We start from the raw sequence: 9,855 nt of genomic DNA on the forward strand, positions 1-9,855 counted from the left end.
TGCATCATCAGAATACAACAATACAATTCATCCTTCCTTCTTTGTGCTCTCCAGGAACACACAGACACGCTGAATACCCAGGCAGCCTTGCACCAGCTCTACCAGTATGCCAGCAAATACTATGACGGGGTAAAAATACGACTCACTTCCTTGTCTGGTGGTTTGAAGGCCCTATCCACTTGGTTAAGAACCTTAGGACTCACTTCCTTGTCTGGTGGTTTGAAGGCCCTATCCACTTGGTTAAGAACCTTAGGACTCACTTCCTTGTCTGGTGGTTTGAAGGCCCTATCCACTTGGTTAAGAACCTTAGGACTCACTTCCTTGTTTGGTGGTTTGAAGGCCCTATCCTCTTGGTTGACTACATCCTGTAGGAAATTAGACAAATTAATGTCACTTGCTGTCTCAGGAAAATCTGTTTACTAGTGTCTCTTTTGTGTCCTATCTAATTTTTCCCTCCCTCCTCCCTCCCTCCCTCCCTCCCTCCCCTCCCTCCCTCCCTCCCTCCCTCCCTCCCTCCCTCCCTCCCTCCCTCCCTCCCTCCCTCCCTCCCTCCCTCCCTCCCTCCCTCCCTCCCTTTTTTCCCTCCCTCCCTCCAGATCATCCAGTCTTTAGATGAGGACCCAGCCGCCCAGAGTAAACAGCTGACCCTGCGGCTGCAGCAGATAGCCGCCGCCCTCGAGAACAAAGTCACCGACCTTTAACCTCTGACCCCTAGAGAAAGGGGGAGGGGCTATGGGACCACTCTGTAGACCAAGATGAGGGGGACCGGAGACTGAGGCAGACTTCAGACTATTACAGTATCAGCCATGAAGAGCTCCACATATCTCTTCCCCCTAGAGACATGAGAAGCTGTGGGAAACTATTGCGTTTTGGCCAAAATACTTGTAAAGGAGCAGAGCTACTGGGCCAAAGTTGGACAGGGTGATCTCTAATCATCAGTCTCCCTCTCTCTCTCTGACTCTATGGATCCTATAGACTGAATGATCAAGGGCCTTCAGTATAGTCCCTGAGTGAGCTAGCAGACTGTAAACCCAGCTACAGAGGATATACGGTACACCACCACTGACCAACCATAGCAACTATACCTGTCAGCCCCATGATATACAACCTGGTGTTGATGACTTACAGCTTGTACAGAGAATCAGATGTTTAATGTGCTCCAGAGTAGACCCGACTTAGGAGAGTGGTGTTGTATGTAAATATATTTTTATGGCACAGGCTTTATGCAAAAGACGCTTTACATACCAAGATGAAATTATTTTTTAAAAGGATGGATGGGCACAACTAAGTTTGTTAATTTGTGTTTTTAAAAAGTTTCTAGAAGCGAAGAAGCAGGGTGTTCCATGATGTCATATCCTGTGTTTAATCGATTGGTTGCTTACTGTGTAATCTGCATTGCCATTGGCTAGTTATGACTGGTTAATCACTTTGTTTTTGTCATGATTTGTATTTGTCGCTGATATATTTTTGATGTGGGTTCTCAGTGTAGTGCATTATGCAGGGAATGGGGCGCAGCCTTGAACCACTTCACATGATGACTGTGTCCCTATTCAGGGTCAGCTCTCCCCTGTACGGTAGTAAAACAAGCCAAACGGATGAAAAGATGAAGCACATTCATACTGTACCATTGATATCAACGTCTCACTGAAACTAACTGGTGGACATAGTTAGAGCTCTCACACACGTTAGGCTTTAGCTTGACTAAGTGCCAATACAGAGTAGAGCTGAAGTTGAACATATTCTCATTTTTATACAAGAAATAAATCATTTGTCTTCATTTTTCCATCTCGGGTCCAGAAATAGTACTATGTGGATAGATGAATCAGGGCTCTGTTTATCTGAAATAGTACTATGTGGATAGATGAATCAGGGCTCTGTTTATCTGAAATAGTACTATGTGTATAGATGAATCAGGGCTCTGTTTATCTGAAATAGTACTATGTGGATAGATGAATCAGGGCTCTGTTTATCTGAAATAGTACGTATCTGGATAGATGAATCAGGGCTCTGTTTATCTGAAATAGTACTATGTGGATAGATGAATCAGGGCTCTGTTTATCTGAAATAGTACTATGTGTATAGATGAATCAGGGCTCTGTTTATCTGAAATAGTACTATGTGGATAGATGAATCAGGGCTCTGTTTATCTGAAATAGTACTGTTTATGAAATAGTACTATAGATGAATCAGGGCTCTGTTTATCTGAAATAGTACTATGTGGATAGATGAATCAGGGCTCTGTTTATCTGAAATGTACTATGTGGATAGAGGGCTCTGTTTATCTGAAATAGTACTATGTGGATAGATGAATCAGGGCTCTGTTTATCTGAAATAGTACTATGTGGATAGATGAATCAGGGCTCTGTTTATCTGAAATAGTACTATGTGGATAGATGAATCAGGGCTCTGTTTATCTGAAATAGTACGTATGTGGATAGATGAATGTTTATCTGAAATGTAACCACTTTAGCTCAATGCTGAACGTATAGAATGTTTGCTGGTATGTTTTATGCCATAATTGTTTTTCTGTATCATTTTTCAAAACCGTTTATTTTAAAATGTCTCTTATTGTCGTTGTAGACCATTGCCTGTGTGTGAAACATGAGACTAGATATGGAAAAGAGAAATGCTAAAATGATCATTACTTATGTATATAATGGAATGGTACTTGTGTAAATCATTGAGCTGTGAACCACCATGACTTGTGGAGGTTGTCTACAGCACAGGTACTGCCTTTCTCTAGTGATCCCTGTCACAACTGTCAATTCTTCTGAAACCATGACGATGGATTTCAAACATCATCCTTAAATCATTTGCCAAATAGTTTTCACGTGGTCATCAGCTCGTTTGTTTCTTCTGCTATGCAACTGCTTCATTTTGAATCACTCCTCAAATATATTTTAATACTAAACCAATGTGTTGCTGTGTTGTCATGCTGAAGATATAGGGGGTAGATGAATAGAATGTCTCTATGGTACATGATGTGTTGCTGTGTTGCCATGCTGAAGATATAGGGGGTAGATGAATAGAATGTCTCTATGGTACATGATGTGTTGCTGTGTTGCCATGCTGAAGATATAGGGGGTAGATGAATAGAATGTCTCTATGGTACATGATGTGTTGCTGCATATATCCTCACATATTGACCTGGTTATGTATTTAAGGTGCATCCAAAATGCTCCTTATATAGTGTGCTACCCCAAAAAAGTGCACTATAAAGGCAATAGTGGTATTTGGGGCGCTGCCTAAGTGTGTCTGAGTTCATCTGAGCATTGTTAGGTTGCTCCTTACTGTGCTCACCACTCATAGGGTCAAATGGGGACACTTGATAACTCTGATAAATATTAATGCGTCTTTTGAATTGAAATTCGAGTCTTTCCTCAACTACAGGATTAGTCTCAGTTCATCAGAGGATGCTGGGTTCTCCTTGCTTGCCAGCTATATGGGTGAATGAGGACCAATCCTAATACGGGATATGATTTAGCACCTAACTCAGATACTTGGATGAATGAGGACTAATCCTAATATGGGATATGATTTAATAACTCAGGGATATGATTTAGCACCTAACTCAGATACTTGGATGAATGAGGACTAATCCTAATATGGGATATGATTTAGCACCTAACTCAGATACTTGCACAACTCTGTCATGAATATTAACAGGAATTGAGACTCTATCCTCAGGTTGTGATTGGTCTCAGAACCCCTCTGTTACCATAGCAGGTGGCTATGACTGAGAATAAGACTAAAACGGCACCCTATTCCCTATAGGACCCTGGTAAAAAAAAAAGTAGTGCCTTATATAAGGTGCCGAGATGGTAGATGGCATCAGCAGACTGTCTGGTGTTGCTATGGCTGCCAGTCACATACCCCGTCTCTGCCCACTCTAGAGGACCCACACCAGACAGACAGACACAGCAGGGGGACTCCTTTGATCTCTAATTACAATCAGACTGCACAAGTCATCACTGACTGACTCATTTATGCATTCTCTTTTTTCATTTTCTTTGTCACTTTCTCTCTTGTTCTCCATGGTTCTTTCTCACTCTTCTCCTCTTATGCATGTCCCTCTCTCGTTCTCTCTCTCCTCTCTCTCTCGTTCTCGCTCCTCTCGTTCTCTCGCTCCTCTCGTTCTCTCGCTCCTCTTGTTCTCTCTCTCTTCTTGTTCTCTCTCTCCTCTCGTTCTCTCTCTCCTCTCGTTCTCTCTCTCCTCTCGTTCTCTCTCTCCTCTTGTTCTCTCTCTCCTCTCGTTCTCTCTCTCTCCTCTCGTCCCTCTCGTTCTCTCTCCTCTCGTCTCTCTCTCTCCTCTCGTTCTCTCTCTCCTCTATCTCTCGTCTCTCTCTCGTTCTCTCTCCTCTCTCTCGTTCTCTCTCCTCTCTCTCGTTCTCTCTCCTCTCTCTCGTTCTCTCTCCTCTCTCTCGTTCTCTCTCTCCTCTCTCGTTCTCATTTTCTCTCTCTCTCATGCTAAATCAAATCAAATCCATTTTTATTTGTCACATACACATGGTTAGCAGATGTTAATGCGAGTGTAGCGAAATGCTTGTGCTTCTAGTTCCGACAATGCAGTAATAACCAACAAGTAATCTAACTAACAATTCCAAAACTACTGTCTTATACACAAGTGTAAGGGGATAAAGAATATGTACATAAAGATATATGAATGAGTGATGGTACAGAGCAGCATAGGCAAGATACAGTAGATGGTATCGAGTACAGTATATACATATGAGATGAGTATGTAAGCAAAGTGGCATAGTTAAAGTGGCTAGTGATACATGTATTACATAAGGATGCAGTAGATGATACGGAGTACAGTATATACGTATACATATGAGATGAATAATGTAGGGTAAGTAAACATTATATTAGGTAGCATTGTTTAAAGTGGCTAGTGATATATTTTACATAATTTCCCATCAATTTCCATTATTAAAGTGGCTGGAGTTGAGTCAGTGTGTTGGCAGCAGCCACTCAATGTTAGTGGTGGCTGTTTATCAGACTGATGGCCTTGAGATAGAAGCTGTTTTCAGTCTCTCGGTCCCGGCTTTGATGCACCTGTACTGACCTCACCTTCTGGATGATAGCGGGGTGAACAGGCAGTGGCTCGGGTGGTTGTTGTCCTTGATGATCTTTATGGCCTTCCGGTAACATCGGGTGGTGTAGGTGTCCTGGAGGGCAGATAGTTTGCCCCCTGTGATGCGTTGTGCAGACCTCACTACCCTCTGGAGAGCCTTGCGGTTGTGGGCGGAGCAGTTGCCGTACCAGGCGGTGATACAGCCCGCCAGGATGCTCTCGATTGTGCATCTGTAGAAGTTTGTGAGTGCTTTTGGTGACAAGCCAAATTTCTTCAGCCTCCTGAGGTTGAAGAGGCGCTGCTGCGCCTTCTTCACGATGCTGTCTGTGTGAGTGGACCAATTCAGTTTGTCTGTGATGTGTATGCCGAGGAACTTAAATCTTACTACCCTCTCCACTACTGTTCCATCGATGTGGATAGGGGGGTGTTCCCTCTGCTGTTTCCTGAAGTCCACAATCATCTCCTTAGTTTTGTTGACATTGAGTGTGAGGTTATTTTCCTGACACCACACTCCGAGGGCCCTCACCTCCTCCCTGTAGGCCGTCTCGTCGTTGTTGGTAATCAAGCCTACCACTGTTGTGTCGTCCGCAAACTTGATGATTGAGTTGGAGGCATGCGTGGCCACGCAGTCGTGGGTGAACAGGGAGTACAGGAGAGGGCTCAGAACGCACCCTTGTGGGGCCCCAGTGTTGAGGATCAGCGGGGTGGAGATGTTGTTGCCTACCCTCACCACCTGGGGGCGGCCCGTCAGGAAGTCCAGTACCCAGTTGCACAGGGCGGGGTCGAGACCCAGGGTCTCGAGCTTGATGACGAGCTTGGAAGGTACTATGGTGTTAAATGCCGAGCTGTAGTCGATGAACAGCATTCTCACATAGGTATTCCTCTTGTCCAGATGGATCAGGGCAGTGTGCAGTGTGGTTGAGATTGCATCGGGCGGTAAGCAAATTGGAGTGGGTCTAGGGTGTCAGGTAGGGTGGAGGTGATACGGTCCTTGACTAGTCTCTAAAAGCACTTCATGGTGACTGAAGTGAGTGCTACGGGCGGTAGTCGTTTAGCCCAGTTACCTTAGCTTTCTTGGGAACAGGAACAATGGTGGCCCTCTTGAAGCATGTGGGAACAGCAGACTGGTATAGGGATTGATTGAATATGTCCGTAAACACACCAGCCAGCTGGTCTGCGCATGCTCTGAGGGCGCGGCTAGGGATGCCGTCTGGGCCTGCAGCCTTGCGAGGGTTAACACGTTTAAATGTTTTACTCACCTCGGCTGCAGTGAAGGAGAGTTTGCATGTTTTCATTGCAGGCCGTGTCAGTTGCACTGTATTGTCCTCAAAGCAGGCAAAAAAGTTATTTAGTCTGCCTGGGAGCAAGACATCCTGGTCCGTGACTGGGCTGGTTTTCTTTTTGTAGTCCGTGATTGACTGTAGACCCTGCCACATACCTCTTGTGTCTGAGCCATTGAATTGAGATTCTACTTTGTCTCTATACTGACGCTTAGCTTGTTTGATAGCCTTGCGGAGGGAATAGCTGCACTGTTTGTATTCGGTCATGTTTCCAGTCACCTTGCCCTGATTAAAAGCAGTGGTTCGCGCTTTCAGTTTCACACGAATGCTGCCATCAATCCACGGTTTCTGGTTTGGGAATGTTTTAATCGTTGCTACGGGAACGACATCTTCAACACACGTTCTAATGAACTCGCACACCGAATCAGCGTATTCGTCAATGTTGTTGTCTGACGCAATACGAAACATATCCCAGTCCGCAGTCTTGGAGTGTGGAGTGTGGAATCAGCTTGGTCGGACCAGCGTTGGACAGACCTCAGCCTGGAAGCTTCTTGTTTTAGTTTCTGTCTGTAGGCAGGGATCAGCAAAATGGAGTCGTGGTCAGATTTTCCGAAAGGAGGGCAGGGCAGGGCCTTATATGCATCGCGGAAGTTAGAATAACAATGATCCAAGGTTTGCCAGCCCTGGTTGCGCAATCGATATGCTGATACAATTTAGGGAGTCTTGTTTTCAGATTAGCCTTGTTAAAATCCCCAGCTACAATGAATGCAGCCTCAGGATGTATGGATTCCAGTTTGCAAAGAGTCAGATAAAGTTCGTTCAGAGCCATCGATGTGTCTGCTTGGGGGGGAATATATACGGCTGTGATTATAATCAAAGAGAATTCTCTTGGTAGATAATGCGGTTAACATTTGATTGTGAGGAATTCTAAATCAGGTGAACAGAAGGATTTGAGTTCCTGTATGTTTCTGTGATCACACCACATCTCGTTAGCCATAAGGCATACGCCCCCGCCCCTCTTCTTACCAGAAAGATGTTTGTTTCTGTCGACGCGATGCGTGGAGAAACCCGCTGGCTGCACCGACTACGATAGCGTCTCTCCAGTGAGCCATGTTTCCGTGAAGCAAAGAACGTTACAGTCTCTGATGTCCCTCTGGAATGCTACCCTTGCTTGGATTTCATCAACCTTGTTGTCAAGAAACTGGACATTGGCCAGAAGAATGCTAGGGAGTGGTGCACGATGTGCTCGTCTCCGGAGTCTGACCAGAAGACCGCCTCGTTTCCCTCTTTTACGGAGTCGTTTTTTTGGGTCGCTGGCTGGGATCCATTCCATTGTCCTGGTTGAAAGGCAGAACACAGGATCCGCTTCGCGAAAGTCATATTCTTGGTCGTACTGATGGTTAGTTGACGCTGATCTTATGTTCAGTAGTTCTTTTCGACTGTATGTAATGAAACCTAAGATGACCTGGGGTACTAATGTAAGAAATAACACGCAAAAAAACAAAAAACTGCATAGTTTCCTAGGAACGCAAAGCAAGGCGGCCATCTCTGTCGGCGCCGGAAGTAGACATGCTGACAGTATTGCAGAGGTTTAATTCTCTTAATGAATAGAGGATTGGTGGTAATAAAGGTAGTGACGATGGGCGCAGGAAAGAGAAGACGTGCTTATTGGATTTATTATCAGAGAATTAGGGTGTCCCTCAAATGGTACCCTGTACATCACACTGTAATGGGTAAAACCATGACACGGTCAACACTGTAATGGGTAAAACCATGACATGGTCAACACTGTAATGGGTACAACCATGACACGGTCAACACTGTAATGGGTACAACCATGACACGGTCAACACTGTAATGGGTACAACCATGACACGGTCAACACTGTAATGGGTACAACCATGACACGGTCAACACTGTAATGGGTACAACCATGACACGGTCAACACTGTAATGGGTACAACCATGACACGGTCAACACTGTAATGGGTACAACCATGACACGGTCAACACTGTAATGGGTACAACCATGACACGGTCAACACTGTAATGGGTACAACCATGACACGGTCAACACTGTAATGGGTAAAACCATGACACGGTCAACACTGTAATGGGTAAAACCATGACACGGTCAACACTGTAATGGGTAAGTGATATGTGTGTTGACTGACTGAACACAGCAGACCAGTGTTTTCCTCCCTACATCCTGACAGTGTGTTTTGGACTACAGATGAAAGATTTGTCGGGCTGCAGATGGGGCTGGAGCAACAACTGTTTAATCAATCACAGTAAGGACAAACCCAATACTCACCACTTCTTAATGGTTCAGAAAGGAGAGATTGGTGGAGTGCTTTATGTAGCCACCCACACTCAACATGAGTGTTTTGTAGTCCGAGAATGTTGATCGAGACTAATTTTGTTCAAGAGATCAGCTGGTGTGTGTGTGCGTGCGTCCTTCCGTGTGTAGTTTTGAGCAATGTTTCTGTCCACGCTGCTGAGCAGGTCTGTGTGAACTCTTCTGACTGAGATGGATCTGATTTCTGTCCACGCTGCTGAGCAGGTCTGTGTGAACTCTTCTGACTGAGATGGATCTGATTTCTGTCCACGCTGCTGAGCAGGTCTGTGTGAACTCTTCTGACTGAGATGGATCTGATTTCTGTCCACGCTGCTGAGCAGGTCTGTGTGAACTCTTCTGACTGAGATGGATCTGATTTCTGTCCACGCTGCTGAGCAGGTCTGTGTGAACTCTTCTGACTGAGATGGATCTGATTCCTCCTCTGTCTGATAAGCCCGTTGGTGTTCCTGACTGTGGCCTGGACTGGGAGGGTATGAAGAGTGGTGAGATGTCCGCCCGCCCATGTTAGTGAATCGGCTGGCTGTGTGGAAACCAGACTTCTAACCAAATGCCCCTGCCCAGCCCTGCCTTGCCCAGCCCTGCCTTGCCTTGCCCAGCCCTGCCTTGCCTTGCCCAGCCCTGCCTTGCCTTGCCCAGCCCTGCCTTGCCTTGCCCAGCCCTGCCTTGCCTTGCCCAGCCCTGCCTTGCCTTGCCCAGCCTTGCCTTGCCCAGCCCTGCCTTGCCTTGCCTTGCCTTGCCCAGCCCTGCCTTGCCTTGCCTTGCCTTGCCTTGCCCAGCCCTGCCCTGCCCTGCCTTGCCTTGCCTTGCCTTGCCCAGCCCAGCCCAGCCCAGCCCAGCCCAGCCCAGCCCTGCCCAGGCCTGCCTTGCCCAGCCCAGCCCAGCCCTGCCTTGCCTTGCCCAGCCCAGCCCAGCCCAGCCCTGCCTTGCCTTGCCCAGCCCTGCCTTGCCTTGCCTTGCCCAGCCCTGCCTTGCCCAGCCCTGCCTTGCCTTGCCTTGCCCAGCCCTGCCTTGCCCAGCCCTGCCTTGCCTTGCCTTGCCCAGCCCTGCCTTGCCTTGCCCAGCCCAGCCCTGCCTTGCCCAGCCCAGCCCTGCCTTGCCTTGCCTTGCCTTGCCCTGCCTAGCAGAGGAGAAGTGGGCAA

General features: G+C 46.7%; 1 pseudogene; it reads left to right on the forward strand.

Annotated features, from left to right (window-relative positions):
- The window catches only part of LOC135530778 (plexin-B2-like), a 67,134-nt pseudogene extending 64,981 nt beyond the window's left edge, over positions 1-2,153 (forward strand).
- The last annotated feature ends 7,702 nt before the right edge of the window (positions 2,154-9,855 follow it).

Source organism: Oncorhynchus masou, unplaced genomic scaffold (genome assembly GCF_036934945.1).
Source record: "Oncorhynchus masou masou isolate Uvic2021 unplaced genomic scaffold, UVic_Omas_1.1 unplaced_scaffold_1416, whole genome shotgun sequence".
Lineage (NCBI taxonomy): Eukaryota > Metazoa > Chordata > Actinopteri > Salmoniformes > Salmonidae > Oncorhynchus > Oncorhynchus masou.